Below are 21262 nucleotides of genomic sequence, written 5' to 3' on the forward strand. Positions count from 1 at the left end.
TATTAGAGGTTTTTTTCACCACCTTAACCAAAAAGCCGTATTTCTGGCCTAAATGTGACAGTCACTTATGCACGTGTAATCCCAAATGTTCAATATATTAGAGGGTTTTTACACCACAGTATGCCAAAGCCGTATTTCTGGCCTAAATGTGACAGTCACTTGTGCATGTGTAATCCCAGATGTGCAGTATATTAGAGTTTTTTTTTTACCCCAGTAGCCAAAAAGCCGTATTTCTGGCCTAAATGTGACACTCACTTATGCACGTCTTATCCCAGATATGCATTACATTAGAGGATTTTTTCACCCCAGTAAGCAAAAAGATGTATTTCTGGCCTAAATGTGACAGCCACTTATGCACGTCTTATCCCAGATGTGCAGTAAATTAAAGGGTTTTTTCACCCCAGTAACCCAAAAGCCATATTTCTGGCCTAAATGTGACACTTACTTATGCACGTCTTATCCCAGATGTGCAATATATTAGAGGGTTTTTTCACCCCAGTAACCAAAAAGCTGTATTTCTGGCCTAAATGTGACAGTCACTTATGCATGTTTTATCCCAGATGTGCAGTATATTAGAGTTTTTTTTCACCCCAGTAACCAAAAAGCCGTATTTCTGGCCTAAATGTGACAGTCACTTATGCACGTGTAATCCCAGATGTCAGTATATTAGAGTTTTTTTTTTACCCGAATAACCAAAAAGCAGTATTTCTGGCATAAATGTGACAATCACTTATGCACGTGTAATCCCAAAATGTGCAGTATATTAGAGTTTTTTTTCACCCCAGTAACCAAAAAGCCGTATTTCTGGCCTAAATGTGACAGTCAATTATGCTTATCTAATCCCAGATGTGCATTATATTAGAGGGTTTTTTCACCCCCGTAACCAAAAAGCCGTATTTCTGGCCTAAATGTGACAATCACTTATGCACGTGTAATCCCAGATGTGCAATATATTAGAGGGATTTTTCACCACAGTATGCCAAAGCCGTATTTGTGGCCTAAATGTGACAATCACTTATGCATGTGTAATCTCAGATGTGCAGTATATTAGAGGGATTTTTCACCCCAGTAACCAAAAAGCCGTATTTCTGGCCTAAATGTGACACTCACTTATGCACGTGAAATCCCAGATATGCAATATATTAGAGGCTTTTTTCACCACAGTATGCCAAAGTCGTATTTCTGGCCTAAATGTGACCATCACTTATGCTTGTCTAATCCCAGATGTGCAGTATATTAGAGTGTTTTTCACCCTAGTAACCAAAAAGCCGTATTTCTGGCCTAAATGTGACACTCACTTATGCACGTCTTATCCCAGATGTCAGTATATTAGAGGGTTTTTTCACCCCAGTAACCAAAAAGCCATATTTCTGGCCTAAATGTGACACTCACTTATGCACGTGTAATCCTAGATATGCAATATATTAGATGCTTTTTTCACCACATTATGCCAAAGCTGTATTTCTCGCCTAAATGTGACACTCACTTATGCACGTCTTATCCCAGATATGGAGTATATTAGAGGTTTTTTCACCCCAGTAACTAGAAAGCCGTATTTCTGGACTAAATGTGACACTCACTTATGCATGTCTTATCCTAGATGTGCAGTATATTAGAGGGTTTTTTCACCCCAGTACCCAAAAAGCCGTATTTCTGGCCTAAATGTGATAATCACTTATGCACGTGTAATCCCAAATGTGCAGTATATTAGAGGTTTTTTTCACCCCAGTAACCAAAAAGCCGTATTTCTGGCCTAAATGTGACAGTCATTTATGCTTATCTAATCCCAGATGTGCAGTATATTAGAGGTTTTTTTCACCACCTTAACCAAAAAGCCGTATTTCTGGCCTAAATGTGACAGTCACTTGTGCATGTGTAATCCCAGATGTGCAGTATATTAGAGGTTTTTTTTTACCCCAGTAACCAAAAAGCAGTATTTCTGGCCTAAATGTGACACTCACTTATGCACGTCTTATCCCAGATATGCATTACATTAGAGGATTTTTTCACCCCAGTAAGCAAAAAGATGTATTTCTGGCCTAAATGTGACAGCCACTTATGCACGTCTTATCCCAGATGTGCAGTAAATTAAAGGGTTTTTTCACCCCAGTAACCCAAAAGCCATATTTCTGGCCTAAATGTGACACTTACTTATGCACGTCTTATCCCAGATGTGCAATATATTAGAGGGTTTTTTCACCCCAGTAACCAAAAAGCTGTATTTCTGGCCTAAATGTGACAGTCACTTATGCATGTTTTATCCCAGATGTGCAGTATATTAGAGTTTTTTTTCACCCCAGTAACCAAAAAGCCGTATTTCTGGCCTAAATGTGACACTCTCTTATGCACGTCTTATCCCAGATATGCAGTATACAGGGAGTGCAGAATTATTAGGCAAGTTGTATTTTTGAGGATTAATTTTATTATTGAACAACAACCATGTTCTCAATGAACCCAAAAAAACTAATTAATATCAAAGCTGAATATTTTTGGAAGTAGTTTTTAGTTTGTTTTTAGTTTTAGCTATTTTAGGGGGATATCTGTGTGTGCAGGTGACTATTACTGTACATAATTATTAGGCAACTTAACAAAAAACAAATATATACCCATTTCAATTATTTATTTTTACCAGTGAAACCAATATAACATCTCAACATTTACAAATATACATTTCTGACATTCAAAAACAAAACAAAAACAAATCAGTGACCAATATAGCCACCGTTCTTTGCAAGGACACTCAAAAGCCTGCCATCCATGGATTCTGTCAGTGTTTTGATCTGTTCACCATCAACATTGCGTGCAGCAGCAACTACAGCCTCCCAGACACTGTTCAGAGAGGTGTACTGTTTTCCCTCCTTGTAAATCTCACATTTGATGATGGACCACAGGTTCTCAATGGGGTTCAGATCAGGTGAACAAGGAGGCCATGTCATTAGATTTTCTTCTTTTATACCCTTTCTTGCCAGCCACGTTGTGGAGTACTTGGACGCGTGTGATGGAGCATTGTCCTGCATGAAAATCATGTTTTTCTTACCTTGCAGACTTCTTCCTGTACCACTGCTTGAAGAAGGTGTCTTCCAGAAGCTGGCAGTAGGACTGGGAGTTGAGCTTGACTCCATCCTCAACCCAAAAAGGCCCCACAAGCTCATCTTTGATGATACCAGCCCAAACCAGTACTCCACCTCCACCTTGCTGGCGTCTGAGTCGGACTGGAGCTCTCTGCCCTTTACCAATCCAGCCACGGGCCCATCAAGACTCACTCTCATTTCATCAGTCCATAAAACCTTAGAAAAATCAGTCTTCAGATATTTCTTGGCCCAGTCTTGATGTTTCAGCTTGTGTGTCTTGTTCAGTGGTGGTCGTCTTTCAGCCTTTCTTACCTTGGCCATGTCTCTGAGTATTGCACACCTTGTGCTTTTGGGCACTCCAGTGATGTTGCAGCTCTGAAATATGGCCAAACTGGTGGCAAGTGGCATCTTGGCAGCTGCACGCTTGACTTTTCTCAGTTCATGGGCAGTTATTTTGCGCCTTGGTTTTTCCACACGCTTCTTGCGACCCTGTTGACTATTTTGAATGAAACGCTTGATTGTTCGATGATCACGCTTCAGAAGCTTTGCAATTTTAAGAGTGCTGCATCCCTCTGCAAGATATCTCACTATTTTTGCCTTTTCTGAGTCTGTCAAGTCGTTCTTTTGACCCATTTTGCCAAAGGAAAGGAAGTTGCGTAATAATTATGCACACCTGATACAGGGTGTTGATGTCATTAGACCACACCCCTTCTCATTACAGAGATGCACATCACCTAATATGCTTAATTGGTAGTAGGCTTTCAAGCCTATACAGCTTGGAGTAAGACAACATGCATAAAGAGGATGATGTGGTCAAAATACTCATTTGCCTAATAATTCTGCACGTAGTGTATTAGAGGGTTTTTCACCCCAGTAAGCAAAAAGATGTATTTCTGGCCTAAATGTGACCATCACTTATGCACGTCTTATCCCAGATGAGCAGTATATTAGAGGGTTTTTTCACCCCAGTAACCAAAAAGACGTATTTCTGGCCTAAATGTGACAGTCACTTATGCATGTGTAATCTCAGATGTGCAATATATTTGAGGCTTTTTTCACCACAGTATGCCAAAGCCGTATTTCTGGCCTAACTGTTTCAATCAACTCTGCACGTGTAATCCCAGATGTGCAGTATATAAGAGGCTTTTTTCACCCCAGTATGTCAAACCTGTATTTCTGGCCTAAATGTGACAATCACTTATGCATGTGTAATCCCAGATGTACAGTATATCGTAGGCTTTTTTTACCCGAGTATGCCAAAGCCATATTTCTGGCCTAAATGTGACACTCACTTATGCACGTGTAATCCCAGATGTGCACTATATTTAACAGACGTATTTTTTTAACCCTAGTAAGCAAAAAGCTGTATTTCTGGACTTGCAGACATGCAGATAGCCTGTGCTGGTGCACTATCGTTGCATAAAATGGCTGCCGATTATGTATTGATATTGACTAACTGAAGAAAAAAAAGTTCGCTTTCAGTAGTAGTTGGCTCAGGCCAGGCTTAAAAGAATTGTGCACTGCACCCACATAACACATTTGCACGTAGCTGATTTCTCCCTGATCTCTCCCTCACAGCAGCTGCAGCCTCTCCCTACACTAATCCGAGCAGAGTGACGGGCGGCGCTACGTGACTCCAGCTTAAATAGAGGCTGGGTCACATGCTGCAGTTGGCCAATCACAGCCATGCCAATAGTAGGCATGGCTGTGATGGCCTTTTGGGGCAAGTAGTATGGTGCTTGTTGATTGGCCGATTTGCAGCATTTCAAAAAGCGCCTTAAAAATCACCGAACACTGAACCCGAACCTTTACGTAAATGTTCGGGTTCGGGTCCGGGTGCCGAAAACCCTAAAGTTTGGTAGGAACCCGAACTTTACAGTTCGGGTTCGCTCAACTCTACTCAAAACCTTGTGTGTATATTTGTGACAGACATCGTAATATTGTGCCTGTAGTCGTGACAGGTCTAGCGTATGATTGTGTTTAAACGTGACCGTCCGACTTGTGCCGGCCCTACCCATCTCCACCACCCTAAACAGTAAGCTCTACTATGTGGGATCTACCTGAACCAACCACGACAAAGAGCCTAAGTGACGACTAGTGTGCCCCTACGGTGACTCAACCATGTCGAGCATACCTACCCTCTGGCCAGCAGTAGCGCCGAACTGAGACCAACTCGACTCAGATGAAAATTTGCCACATTCTGAATGCCGCTGCATCGTGCTGAAAAGAAAAACTAAAATATACCGGTGCTCATGCTACTGTCCCTTTTTTTAAATAATAATCTTTATTGTTTTTACAATTATAGTACAATATACATCAAGCAATCTTGTTTGTTTTGCATTATGTAACAACATGTCCACAGTTATACATGAATATATAATCCCACCCCTCCCCACTGCTTGTTCCAAAAAATAATAAAAAAAAAAAAAGTCTCTCCCTCCTCCCTGCCTTCGCCACACCCCTATCCCCTATCCCAAGTCAATTAGCCATTTCTGCCAGATCCCCTCAAATTTCGCATTTTTTTCTTCTAGATACCAGATGAAATTTCTCTCTGACAAGCGCGACTCTAGCCTGATTCTCACACTCTCTAACCGCAGGGACCGCACTATCTCCCCAATGTGCTACAATGCACCTCCTGGCTTGGAATAGAAGTTTGGATGCTATCTCTCGATACTTAGCAAACTCGAACCCATCCATCCTCCCCAAAATACGTTTTAAACTCCCAAGGGACTCTAAACCCATGATATTCTTGTATTCTTTCATGCACCTTCCACCAAAATTCTTTGATCTTCGTACATTTCCATAATATATGCACATCATCCACCCCTACCTGCCCGCACTTTTTACAGCTAAATTCCTTGGTTTTATAATATTTTATCAACTTTTTAGGGGAGTAATATAACCAAAAAATTATATTAAATTGAGTACTCCTGTGGGAGAAATTATTTGAGACCCCGTTTTTGGCCCTTATCACCTTCTCCCAAAACGCCTCCCATTGAGACTCCAAAACATCCTGCCATTTATGCATTAGGCAGTTAGCTGCACTCTTTTTTGACTTTCGATGTAACAGGCTTTCGTATATCCTGGACATCAAATATTGGCTGGGGGGATTGGAAGGGTGTCAATTTGTGTTCCCCTGCCTAACGACGCTCGTAGACCTTGTTTCAGTTGTAAGTAGAAGAGACTCAAGTCCTTATTCCCAAATCCGCCATTATTTTTAAGATCTAAATATGGAACTATATCTCCCTCCTTCCATACCTGTCCCAGTCTGAAAATTCTGTATTTCCACCAGATTTTCTGTTCTATTGACATTAATTCTATAAGATGTATGTTATCCCACAGTAAGGTGTCTGTGTGTAATCTAATCTGGGGCCACAGATCTCTTACTTCTTTATATATTTTAGTCCACAACTCAAATAATGGTATTTTACTAATTTGCTGTTGTGAGAGAATATCAGCTTCCACCACTTGAAAATACTACATTTATCCAGTTTTTTATTAATACCTGCTATCATGTTCTTATATCTTTGTGAACTACTCCATGTTATCATATTTCTAATGTGGCCAGAGAGGAAGTATAGTTCCACATCCGGGGCCGATAATCTACCTTCCTTCTCCCGGATCTGCAAAATTTGTGCTCCTATTCGAGTTTTTGTGCCTCGCCATATTAAATCCACCAGTAAGGAAGTTATTTAAAAAAAAAACATTTTGGGGATTTTTACTGACACATTCCACAAGATATAATTTATGGAGGGTAGAATACACATTTTCACTAGTGAAATACGACCTGCCATTGAGACATATCGTTTTTTCCATACTTCTACTTTCTTCCTAATTTCTTGTATTTTGGGCAGTACATTTAACTGACTATGTCGTCTTTAGGCTTAGGCGTTCTTTGAATTCCTAGGTATTTTACAGGTTTGTCTATTCTCTTAATTTCCAATTGGCCCGGTATTAAACCATCCAGGGGATCAATCGGGTATTCACAAAATACCTTAATAATATTTTCAGTTTCAAACACATGAGTATTTCTTTAACTTAGGGTGCATTACCCTCCAAATATCAGTCCATCCCAACTCTTCTGTGAAAGTTTTTAACTTAGTGTCCATACCACTTCCCTGTGTATTACTGATTCTACATCTATCTATATTACCATCCATTGCATTGTTAAAATCTCCCATTACCAAAAGTGGTTTATCCCCCGCATTGATCGCGAGATCGTGAATTTTTAGCAAAACATCTGTTTTAAAAGGTGGCGGTAGATAGACATTTTCTATCAGCCATGCTTTTCCTTCCAGTATGCAATCCATAAAAATGTAACAACCTTGTGTATCTATCACAGTTTTAATAACTTTGATGTCTACGTTACGATGTATTAATATGCTCACCACTCTCGCATATGATGAATAAACTGAATGGCAGGCACACTGGATCCATGGTCTAGTTACCCCGCCTTTCGTGTCATCTGTCAGATGTGTTTCTTGTACACAAATTATAGCCGTTAGTGCCCTTTGGATTGCATCAAACACAGCAACTCTCTTTACACCCCTACTCAAGCCCCTAATATTTCATGAGATTATTCTCATAAAAACTAGTTAAAACTGACTATCTTTTACCCAATTTATATCGTCCAATGAGGAGGGAAGAGGGGGCGAGGAGGAGGTAACACCCCGAGGCGAGAGAAGGGAGGAAAAACAAACAAACAAACAAAAAAAAACACAAGCAGATAGCAAACCAACCCCTATCCCACCCTTGCCGAATGACCCAGAATGGCATCTAGCCCTGGCTCTCTTAGCCCCTAGCATTACTCCCTTCCGGCCCCTCCCCAGCCCATTTTTCACCTCAACTTTTTATTTTTTCTCTAATCCATTAACCCGCCGCCTCTGCAGTTTTAAAAAAAACAGGTTCTATTTTCCCTTTCAACCCGTAGCTTAGCTGGAAACATCATTGTATACTTTACGTTATGTAAACACAACTTTTTTTTATATCAATCAACTGACTCCTTTACCTTGCCGTCCTAGAAGGACGAGATCTTCGCGATTATATACAAATGTGGTTGAAGGCAAAACTGGGCCAAGATATTTCACACCACAAAAATGTTGTGGAAAGGGCCTATAGAGTGCCGGCGAAACTACCCCCTCCTGGAATAAGACTGAGATTAATAATCATCAAGGAGGAGATAGTATGTAGGTCCAGGAAGAAAGGGAGTTTGGAGTGAGGGTGCAGCAGTGATGCTATTTCCTGATTATGCTAGGGAAACGGCTACTGTCCCTTTAACACCCGAAATTCCCAGCAACCACCTTCACCCCTAACTGTCTAAGAAGCATTTCATTTTCTCCCCCTGTTTTTTTTTTTTTTATACATAGACACAAATACTACAATAACAAAATGTCATGGTTTCATAATTGATATAACCTACTTCTAGTATTTCCCCTGAGTGGAGTGTGCTAACTGGTAAAGAAATAAGCCCCAGAGAGAAAATGCAGAGCGTGAGTGCTAGATAGTACCACCATAATTGGTCAGTAATGTCTGTAGGATTACTACGGTTATGGAGAGGCTGTGCTGTTTTAAGGTATTAGACTGGCGATGAGATGCCCAGTTCAATATCTTAGGAAGTAGATTAGTGCAGTTTGAAAAACCCAGTGTTTGTATGATGGCACAGTGGGTGATGAAGGGCCCCCTGCGTATAAAAGAAAACAAAACCCGTGTTTTAATTATTATTTTTTTTTACCATAGATGCACGTACCACAACTTGGCATGATTCCATAATTGGTACAACCTGATTATTGTATTGCCTCCGAGTGAAGTGGGCTAAATGGCAAATGAGATAGGTAGTTCCAACGTGCTTGGTCTATAGTATCTGCAGGAATGCTACGGTTATGGAGAGGCTGCTCTGATTTGATGAATAAGACTGGCAATATGACGCCACATACAATATTATAGAGAGTTGTGTAGTTTGAAACCTGGTGTCGTAAAATCACACAGTGGGTGATGAAGAGCCCCATTCGTATAGAAGAAAACACAGCCTAAACAAAAACAAGCCAAACAAAACTTTTATATATAAATGCGATGCGATATGTCCCACATGCACTGCAGTTCCCCCATCGCTGGGAAACATACGGTAGGGCACCACACAGAAGGCCCTGCACCAAGGAGGGCAAGACTCCCCACAAGCACAGACTGCTGCACAATAGCGGGAACGTCACCGTCCGCACCACATGTTCTGTCCAGCGCTGGCGTTATGACTGTCATTCCCCCCCCAAGCAACACCGATCCTACTTCAAGACTTCAAGCCTGTCGATATTCCTGGAGCCGGCAAAGCGCTCCCTTCGCGTCGCACTTGAAGCACCGCTGCTGCATGAGGCCACAAGTTCTGACTGAGACGGTAGTGAAAAGCCGGCGTGCTTACATCTCGTAGGGCCCGAGGACAGCCCTAAATAGCGGCGTTCACCAGCCTCCTCTCCCACAAATCCAGCAAATAAATTTGCCTAACACACACATATATATATATATATATATATATATATATATACAAACCGGATTCCCAAAAAGTTGGGACACTATACAAATCGTGAATAAAAACTGAATGCAATGATGTGGAGGTGCCAACTTCTAATATTTTATTCAGAATAGAACATAAATCACGGAACAAAAGTTTAAACTGAGAAAATGTACCATTTTAAGAGAAAAATATGTTGAATCAGAATTTCATGGTGTCAACAAATCCCCAAAAAGTTGGGACAAGGCCATTTTCACCACTGTGTGGCATCTCCCCTTCTTCTTACAACACTCAACAGACATCTGGGGACCGAGGAGACCAGTTTCTCAAGTTTAGAAATAGGAATGCTCTCCCATTCTTGTCTAATACAGGCCTCTAACTGTTCAATCGTCTTGGGCCTTCTTTGTTGCACCTTCCTCTTTATGATGCGCCAAATGTTCTCTATAGGTGAAAGATCTGGACTGCAGACTGGCCATTTCAGTACCCGGATCCTTCTCCTACGCAGCTATGATGTTGTGGTTGATGCAGAATGTGGTCTGGCATTATCTTGTTGAAAAATGCAGGGTCTTCCCTGAAAGAGATGACGTCTGGATGGGAGCATATGTTGTTCTAGAACCTGAATATATTTTTCTGCATTGATGGTGCCTTTCCAGACATGCAAGCTGCCCATGCCACACGCACTCATGCAACCCCATACCATCAGAAATGCAGGCTTCTGAAATGAGCGTTGATAACAACTTGGGTTGTCCTTGTCCTCTTTGGTCCGGATGACATGGCGTCCCAGATTTCCAAAAAGAACTTTGAATCGTGACTCGTCTGACCACAGAACAGTCTTCCATTTTGCCACACTCCATTTTAAATAATCCCTGGCCCAGTGAAAACGCCCGAGCTTGTGGATCTTGCTTAGCAATAGGTTCTTCTTTGCACTGTAGAGTTTCAGCTGGCAACGGCGGATGGCACGGTGGATTGTGTTCACTGACAATGGTTTCTGGAAGTATTCCTGAGCCCATTCTGTGATTTCCTTTACAGTAGCATTCCTGTTTGTGGTGCAGTGTCGTTTAAGGGCCCGGAGATCACGGGCATCCAGTATGGTTTTACGGCCTTGACCCTTACGCACAGAGATTGTTCCAGATTCTCTGAATCTTCGGATGATGTTATGCACAGTTGATGATGATAGATGCAAAGTCTTTGCAATTTTTCGCTGGGTAACACCTTTCTGATATTGCTCCACTATCTTTCTGCGCAACATTGTGGGAATGGGTGATCCTCTACCCAACTTGGCTTCTGAGAGACACTGTCACTCTGAGAAGCTCTTTTTATACCCAATCATGTTGCCAATTGACCTAATTAGTGTTAATTGGTCTTCCAGCTCTTCGTTATGCTCAAATTTACTTTTTCCAGCCTCTTATTGCTACTTGTCCTAACTTTTTTGGGATTTGTTGACACCGTGAAAATTTGAATCAATGTATTTTTCCTTTAAAATGATACATTTACTCGGATTAAACGTTTGATCTGTCATCTACGTTCTATTACAAATAAAATATTGACATTTGCCATCTCCACATCATTGCATTCAGTTTTTATTCACAATTTGTTTAGTGTCCCAACTTTTTGGGAATCCGGTTTGTATATATATATATATATATATATATATATATATATATATCTTACTACCACTAACTGCAGCTCTTTTTTGACACCCAATTTTTTTTTTTAATAAATCAAAACCTAAAAAATTTGCAGATGCTACTGAGCACACTACTGATCGGTGCTCTGCAGCACACACAGATGGTGCGTGCGTGCAAAAACTGTAGTATAAGAGACGGAGAGTGGTTTAGGGATCTGGAACAGCTGCAATTGAAAAAAAAAGATCTGTGCAGCTATTCCAGATGTTCTTCTTTTATCTTCTTTTCAGCAGGAAAGGGGTTAAAAGAGCAGTGGTGTGCACCACATGTCGCAGCAAGCCACAAGCAGCACAACAAGGCACAGAACCTCTTTGCATGCAGTCACCAGCTAGAATGACTACATGCAGGAAAGTCCTGCCTCTTCCTGTGCAGCTATAGCGCTGCCATTGGCTTGAGCGTTGTTCCAGCCAATAGCAGCGCTGGCAGGGGACCCAAAACACTGGTGTCCCCTGCCTGACCTAGGAGGAGACAAGTGCTGACTTGTTCATCACCGGTCACCTCCACATGACACCCCCCGCCCCCCACTGCAGCTCTGTATCGCAGCCGGAGCTGCCATGCGCATGTGTCAGGAATCCAGCCAATAGCAGCGATCGGGGCAGCAGGGGGGTGGTGCAGTACCATGCTGCCCTTACCCGGCATGGCTGCCTGCCGGTAAGAGCAGCCATGGTGCCGCGATTCACCCCCATTTGTTCCCCAGAGCCCCGCAGACCTTGCACTGTACATGTGCGGCGCTGGTCCTTAAGTCACATCTGGTTGCGCCGTACATACATACAGCAAGGGTCCTTAAGGGGTTAAAACCCTGGCATGCATTTCTATATTTTTATTGCAACAGCCACAATTAATGACTAGGGGTTAGAGAAGTTGAATAATCACTGATCGCAGGGCTGGTTTCTATTTGAGATAGGGATATCTTCTTGTCATGAAATAATGCCTTTAGGGACTAACAAGAACATGACAAAGATAAAATGCTTGCTATCTCTCAATTTCCCAATATTTTTCTTATTAAGGAAAAAGATATCAGAAATAGCACAAAATAAAAATGCCCCCCAAAAATTTGCAGACTGGAGCCAAGCAAAATGTGTGACACTGATCGCACAGCTAATAACAATGAATGGACTTATTATCGACTCTCAGTTTGGCATTAGACTTATACTCTTTTTCAATATGAAAGATTTCTGGCTCTCTTAATAAAATTACTGTTTAGAGTGCACTGGAGAATTAATATACAAAGATTCCCATTCCTAAGCCTGCAAGGTTTATATGACATTAAATAATCAGAACATGTTGTAATTCTAAGTACCCTGGATTAGAGATGGCATTGCAGTTCGCCCGGCGGTCTTTTGGACGCAAACTTTGCTCATTCGCGGTTCACCGAACAGGCGAACATATGACCCATGACACATCCATCAGGTGGGACAGGACAGCCAATTGAGACATTTCAGCACATGGACACACCCCTACCCTATAAATAAACCGGATATGGCCACCATTTTACATTCAGTCTTTTGCCAGTGTAGGGAGAGGTTGCTGTGTGGAGAAGGGACAGACTGTTAGGGACACCAAACACTAGCTGATAGGGCCACAAAAGTCTTTTTAAAGACTGGTATAGGTGTGCTATTGATAGGTGTTACATACTGAGGGGTGTGATATACTTATAATATACTTTCTAACATAGAAAGTATATTATAGTGCATTTGTATTATGCAGCAGTTGAGTGCAGTTCTGCTGCGATACCGCTGGTATACAGAAGGACAAACGCTATTGAAACAACTAATCGCAACTGATGTGATATACTGTTGCCCCCCACAAAAAATGATTAAGGCAGAGGTGTGATATACATATAATATACTTTCTATATAGTGCATTAGTATTGTGCAACAGTTAAATGCGGTTCTGCTTTGGTACTGCAGCCATACAGAGGGACAAACACTATTGGAACAACTAATTGCATCTCGTGCGCTATAACAATTGCCCCCCAAAAAAACTGATTAAGGGGTTTGATATACCTGCTTCCAGCAAATAATCATTAAGTGGTTCTATATACCTGCTAACACAAATATTGCTTTTCTATAGGGTCTTTGTCACAAGGTCATTTTAAAAAGGACAGGCAGAGGAAGAGGCAGGCCATTCTGCTGGGGTGGTAGGGGTCAGGCAGGTGGACCAGGCCGGAGCCTAAGTGGGAAGTTGGAGAAGGTGTGTGCGATTACGTCAAAGTACGCACCAGAGTTAGTCTAGAGGCTCACTCACCCTTCCGCTGTTGCACCCTTCTCACTCTCTGCTGTGTGCACCACCAAAGACACCACCACCACCACCACCACCACCATAGCTCCTCCACTCGAGTAAAATTATTTTCCCATCAATTCCCAGACCATACCGATGCCTAGCAATTCTTGGTATCGTATAAGCAACGACCGCCATCCAGCGGTCTGACGACAGTACCCAGATCAGCCCAAGGAGTGCGGTCCTTTTAACGTGTCAGCTGCTGACAATAGTGTTGCCATCTGCAGCCTGTGCTGTCAACGCATAAGTCGCGGTAAGCCCAACACTCACCTATGGATGACCGCCTTAAGAATGCACCTGGCCTCCCATAACTAAGCCCAGAGGGAGCAACACCGTCAGAACCCACAAAGCCACACTCCCGGTGCTCCACGTCCTTCCTCTTATCCTTCCCCTCTCTCCTCCCATTTGTCCTCCACTCCACCTTCCACCTTTCCGTTGTCACGTTCATCTGGCAAAAGGCAGGCTTCCATGGCCCAAATGTTCGAACTTAAAAAGTTGATGATGCCGGATAATTCTCTTGCCCAACGGCATACCGCCAGCTTGTCGGATCTGCTAATCCCACCAACTACTGCCATAAAACTGGTGGACTTGGAGACCTTTAGAAAATTTGTGGCCTTTGGCACACCACAATGGAAGGTCTCCGGAAGGAAATATTTCTCACAGAATGGCATTCCAGAGCTATGTGGCCATGTTAGGCTGCAAGTGAATGTATCTCTGGCACACAGTGTTGGTGCCAAGATACATCTGACCACAGACACGTGGTCCAGCAAACACGGGCAGGGAAGGTACATAACTTTTACTGCTCACTGGGTAAACCTTCTGACGGCTGTCAAGCATGCAAAAAACGCATGTGAATTTGGTCTTACTGCCACGAATTGCATGCAGGCATGCCTCTTCTTCTCCTCCTCCTAATTCATCCTCTGTCTCCTCCTCGGCTGACTCCTCCTTTTCCACTGCTACTGCCTCTTTCACAGCACCCCCTCAGATCCCAGAACTAGAGTTGAGCGAACACCTGGATGTTCGGGTTCGAGAAGTTCGGCCGAACATCCCGGAAATGTTCGGGTTCGGGATCCGAACCCGATCCGAACTTCGTCCCGAACCCGAACCCCATTGAAGTCAATGGGGACCCGAACTTTTCGGCACTAAAAAGGCTGTAAAACAGCCCAGGAAAGAGCTAGAGGGCTGCAAAAGGCAGCAACATGTAGGTAAATCCCCTGCAAACAAATGTGGATAGGGAAATGAATTAAAATAAAAATTAAATAAATAAAAATTAACCAAAATCAATTGGAGAGAGGTTCCATAGCAGAGAATCTGGCTTCCCGTCACCCACCACTGGAACAGTCCATTCTCAGATATTTAGGCCCCGGCACCCAGGCAGAGGAGAGAGGTCCCGTAACAGAGAATCTGTCTTCATGTCAGCAGAGAATTAGTCTGCATGTCATAGCAGAGAATGAGGCTTCACGTCAGCCACCACTGCAACAGTCCATTGGCATATATTTAGGCCCAGCACCCAGGCAGAGGAGGGAGGTCCCGTAACAGAGAATCTGTCTTCATGTCAGCAGAGAATTAGTCTGCATGTCATAGCAGAGAATGAGGCTTCACGTCAGCCACCACTGCAACAGTCCATTGGCATATATTTAGGCCCAGCACACACACAGGCAGAGGAGAGAGGTCCCGTAACAGAGAATCTGGCTTCATGTCAGCAGAGAATCAGTCTGCATGTCATAGCAGAGAATGAGGCTTCACGTCAGCCACCACTGCAACAGTCCATTGGCATATATTTAGGCCCAGCACACACACAGGCAGAGGAGAGAGGTCCCGTAACAGAGAATCTGGCTTCATGTCAGCAGAGAATCAGTCTGCATGTCATAGCAGAGAATGAGGCTTCACGTCAGCCACCACTGCAACAGTCCATTGGCATATATTTAGGCCCAGCACCCAGGCAGAGGAGGGAGGTCCCGTAACAGAGAATCTGTCTTCATGTCAGCAGAGAATTAGTCTGCATGTCATAGCAGAGAATGAGGCTTCACGTCAGCCACCACTGCAACAGTCCATTGGCATATATTTAGGCCCAGCACACACACAGGCAGAGGAGAGAGGTCCCGTAACAGAGAATCTGGCTTCATGTCAGCAGAGAATCAGTCTGCATGTCATAGCAGAGAATGAGGCTTCACGTCAGCCACCACTGCAACAGTCCATTGGCATATATTTAGGCCCAGCACACACACAGGCAGAGGAGAGAGGTCCCGTAACAGAGAATCTGGCTTCATGTCAGCAGAGAATCAGTCTGCATGTCATAGCAGAGAATGAGGCTTCACGTCAGCCACCACTGCAACAGTCCATTGGCATATATTTAGGCCCAGCACCCAGGCAGAGGAGGGAGGTCCCGTAACAGAGAATCTGTCTTCATGTCAGCAGAGAATTAGTCTGCATGTCATAGCAGAGAATGAGGCTTCACGTCAGCCACCACTGCAACAGTCCATTGGCATATATTTAGGCCCAGCACCCAGGCAGAGGAGGGAGGTCCCGTAACAGAGAATCTGTCTTCATGTCAGCAGAGAATTAGTCTGCATGTCATAGCAGAGAATGAGGCTTCACGTCAGCCACCACTGGAACAGTCCATTCTCAGATATTTAGGCCCCGGCACCCAGGCAGAGGAGAGAGGTCCCGTAACAGAGAATCTGTCTTCATGTCAGCAGAGAATTAGTCTGCATGTCATAGCAGAGAATGAGGCTTCACGTCAGCCACCACTGCAACAGTCCATTGGCATATATTTAGGCCCAGCACCCAGGCAGAGGAGAGAGGTCCCGTAACAGACAATCTGGCTTCATGTCAGCAGAGAATCAGTCTGCATGTCATAGCAGAGAATCAGGCTTCACGTCACCCACCACTGCAACAGTCCATTGTCATAAATTTAGGCCCAGCACTAGTGTTGAGCGGCATGTCCCATATTCGAATTCGCGAAATTTTGTGAATATTCGAAAGAATATTCGTAAAATATTCGCGATTATTCAAATTCGTTATTATTTCGCATATGCGATAATTCGAATTATCGCATAATACATATGCTATGCAAAATTCACATGTGCGCTAATGAAATCGCCTTACGAAGATTCGCAACTCAATTCAATCACTAATGTATGAATGCAATGCCCTTTGCCTCTGTTCTGGGACAAGTGTAGATATTCGCATGTGCGCTAATAAAATCGCCTTACGAAGATTCGCACCTCAATCACTTTCTAGGGAATGTGAGACTTTTGGGAATCAATCGAGATACAGTGGGGGGTGATGACAGTAGTTGACAGAGTACAGATCAATGTAATCTGTAAGGTGGAAAGTAAAATAAAAAATACGAATATTCGTAAATCGACTTTTACGAAGTTCTACGTATTCGCGAATATGGTGCTATACTATATGAATGCACAGGCCTTTGCCTCTCTGTTCTGGGGACAAGTGTAGATATTTGCATTTGCGTTAATAAAATCGCCTTACGAAGATTCGCAGCTCAATTCAATCACTAATGTATGAATGCAAAGCCCTTTGCCTCTGTTCTGGGACAAGTGTAGATATTCGCATGTGCGCTAATAAAATCGCCTTACGAAGATTCGCAACTCAATTCACTAATGTATGAATGCAAAGCCCTTTGCCTCTGTTCTGGGACGTGCCGATATTCGCATGTGCGCTAATAAAATCGCCTTACGAAGATTCGCGCCTCAATCACTTTCTAGGCAATGTGAGTAAGATCTGAGCTGTTGGACCTTTGGGAAACAATCAATTATATGTGTACTGTAATTTTGTGGGGGGGGGGGGGGAAACAAAAAACGAATATTCGTTTTTACGAATATATAGCACTATATTCGAAATATTCGCGAAATCGCGAAGTTGCGATATTCGCGAAAAAAATTTGCTTTTCGAATATTCGCGCTCAACACTACCCAGCACCCAGGCAGAGGAGAGAGGTCCCGTAACAGAGAATCTGGCTTCATGTCAGCAGAGAATCAGTCTTCATATCATAGCAGAGAATCAGGCTTCACGTCACCCACCACTGTAAGAGTCAATTTTCATAAATTTAGGCCCAGAACCCAGGCAGAGGAGAAAGGTCCCGTAACAGACAATCTGGCTTCATGTCAGCAGAGAATCAGTCTTCATATCATAGCAGAGAATCAGGCTTCACGTCACCCACCACTGCAACAGTCAATTGTCATAAATTTAGGCCCAGCACCCAGGCAGAGGAGAGAGCTCCCGTAACAGAGGATCTGGCTTCATGTCAGCAGAGAATCAGTCTGCATGTCATAGCAGAGAATGAGGCTTCACGTCACCCACCACTGCAACAGTCCATTGGCATATATTTAGGCCTAGCACACAGGCAGAGCAGAGAGGTCCCGTAACAGACAATCTGGCTTCATGTCAGCAGAGAATCAGTCTGCATGTCATAGCAGAGAATGAGGCTTCACGTCACCCACCACTGCAACAGTCCATTGGCATATATTTAGGCCTAGCACACAGGCAGAGCAGAGAGGTCCCGTAACAGACAATCTGGCTTCATGTCAGCAGAGAATCAGTCTGCATGTCATAGCAGAGAATGAGGCTTCACGTCACCCACCACTGCAACAGTCCATTGGCATATATTTAGGCCTAGCACACAGGCAGAGCAGAGAGGTCCCGTAACAGACAATCTGGCTTCATGTCAGCAGAGAATCAGTCTGCATGTCATAGCAGAGAATGAGGCTTCACGTCACCCACCACTGCAACAGTCCATTGGCATATATTTAGGCCTAGCACACAGGCAGAGCAGAGAGGTCCCGTAACAGACAATCTGGCTTCATGACAGCAGAGAATCAGTCTGCATGTCATAGCAGAGAATGAGGCTTCACGTCAGCCACCACTGCAACAGTCCATTGGCATATATTTAGGCCTAGCACACAGGCAGAGCAGAGAGGTCCCGTAACAGACAATCTGGCTTCATGACAGCAGAGAATCAGTCTGCATGTCATAGCAGAGAATCAGGCTTCACGTCAGCCACCACTGCAACAGTCCATTGTCATAAATTTAGGCCCAGCACCCAGGCAGAGGAGAGAGGTCCCGTAACAGAGAATCTGGCTTCATGTCAGCAGAGAATCAGTCTTCATATCATAGCAGAGAATCAGGCTTCACGTCACCCACCACTGCAACAGTCCATTGGCATATATTTAGGCCTAGCACACAGGCAGAGGAGAGGTTCATTCAACTTTGGGTAGCCTCGCAATATAATGGTAAAATGAAAATAAAAATAGGATTGAATGAGGAAGTGCCCTGGAGTCCAATAATATATGGTTATGGGGAGGTAGTTAATGTCTAATCTGGACAAGGGACGGACAGGTCCTGTGGGATCCATGCCTGGTTCATTTTTATGAACGTCAGCTTGTCCACATTGGCTGTAGACAGGCGGCTGCGTTTGTCTGTAATGACGCCCCCTGCCGTGCTGAATACACGTTCAGACAAAACGCTGGCTGCCGGGCAGGCCAGCACCTCCAAGGCATAAAAGGCTAGCTCTGGCCACGTGGACAATTTAGAGACCCAGAAGTTGAATGGGGCCGAACCATCAGTCAGTACGTGGAGGGGTGTGCACACGTACTGTTCCACCATGTTAGTGAAATGTTGCCTCCTGCTAACACGTTGCGTATCAGGTGGTGGTGCAGTTAGCTGTGGCGTGTTGACAAAAGTTTTCCACATCTCTGCCATGCTAACCCTGCCCTCAGAGGAGCTGGCCGTGACACAGCTGCCTTGGCGACCTCTTGCTCCTCCTCTGCCTTGGCCTTGGGCTTCCACTTGTTCCCCTGTGACATTTGGGAATGCTCTCAGTAGCGTGTCTACCAACGTGCGCTTGTACTCGCGCATCTTCCTATCACGCTCCAGTGCAGGAAGTAAGGTGGGCACATTGTCTTTGTAGCGTGGATCCAGCAGGGTGGCAACCCAGTAGTCCGCACAGGTTAAAATGTGGGCAACTCTGCTGTCGTTGCGCAGGCACTGCAGCATGTAGTCGCTCATGTGTGCCAGGCTGCCCAGGGATAAGGACAAGCTGTCCTCTGTGGGAGGCGTATCGTCATCGTCCTGCCTTTCCCCCCAGCCACGCACCAGTGATGGACCCGAGCTGCGTTGGGTGCCACCCCGCTGTGACCATGCTTCATCCTCATCCTCCTCCACCTCCTCCTCATCCTCGTCCTCCTCGTCCTCCAGTAGTGGGCCCTGGCTGGCCACATTTGTACCTGGCCTCTGCTGTTGCCAAAAACCTCCCTCTGAGTCACTTCGAAGAGACTGGCCTGAAAGTGCTAAAAATGACCCCTCTTCCTCCTCCTCCTCCTCCTCCTCCTGGGCCACCTCCTCTTCCATCATCGCCCTAAGTGTTTTCTCAAGGAGACATAGAAGTGGTATTGTAACGCTGATAACGGTGTCATCGCCACTGGCCATGTTGGTGGAGTACTCGAAACAGCGCAACAGGGCACACAGGTCTCGCATGGAGGCCCAGTCATTGGTGGTGAAGTGGTGCTGTTCTGTAGTGCGACTGACCCGTGCGTGCTGCAGCTGAAACTCCACTATGGCCTGCTGCTGCTCGCACAGTCTGTCCAGCATGTGCAAGGTGGAGTTCCACCTGGTGGGCACGTCGCATATGAGGCGGTGAGCGGGAAGGCCGAAGTTACGCTGTAGCGCAGACAGGCGAGCAGCAGCAGGATGTGAACGCCGGAAGCGCGAACAGACGGCCCGCACTTTATGCAGCAGCTCTGACATGTCGGGGTAGTTGTGAATGAACTTCTGCACCACCAAATTCAGCACATGCGCCAAGCAAGGGATGTGCGTCAAATTGGCTAGTCCCAGAGCTGCAACGAGATTTCGCCCATTATCACACACCACCAGGCCGGGCTTGAGGCTCACCGGCAGCAACCACTCGTCGGTCTGTTGTTCTATACCCCGCCACAACTCCTGTGCGGTGTGGGGCCTGTCCCCCAAACATATGAGTTTCAGAATGGCCTGCTGACGTTTACCCCGGGCTGTGCTGAAGTTGGTGGTGAAGGTGTGTGGCTGACTGGATGAGCAGGTGGAAGAAGAGGAGGAGGAAGCCGAGAAGGAGGAGGTGGCAACAGGAGGCAAAGAATGTTGCCCTGCGATCCTTGGCGGCGGAAGGACGTGCGCCAAACAGCTCTCCGCCTGGGGCCCAGCTGCCACTACATTTACCCAGTGTGCAGTTAGGGAGATATAGCGTCCCTGGCCGTGCTTACTGGTCCACGTATCTGTGGTTAGGTGGACCTTGCTACAGATGGCGTTGCGCAGTGCACACTTGATTTTATCGGATACTTGGTTGTGCAGGGAAGGCACGGCTCTCTTGGAGAAGTAGTGCCGGCTGGGAACAACATACTGTGGGACAGCAAGCGACATGAGCTGTTTGAAGCTGTCTGTGTCCACCAGCCTAAATGACAGCATTTCATAGGCCAGTAGTTTAGAAATGCTGGCATTCAGGGCCAGGGATCGAGGGTGGCTAGGTGGGAATTTACGCTTTCTATCAAATGTTTGTGAGATGGAGAGCTGAACGCTGGCGTGTGACATGGTTGAGACGCTTGGTGACGGAGGTGGTGGTGGTGGTGTTGGTGGTACATCCCCTGTTTGCTGGGCGGCAGGTGCCAACGTTCCTCCAGAGGCGGAGGAAGAGGCCGAGGCGGCAGCAGCAGAATAGGCCGAGGCGGCAGCAGCAGAAG

Source organism: Bufo gargarizans, unplaced genomic scaffold, assembly GCF_014858855.1.
Source record: "Bufo gargarizans isolate SCDJY-AF-19 unplaced genomic scaffold, ASM1485885v1 original_scaffold_1625_pilon, whole genome shotgun sequence".
NCBI lineage: Eukaryota > Metazoa > Chordata > Amphibia > Anura > Bufonidae > Bufo > Bufo gargarizans.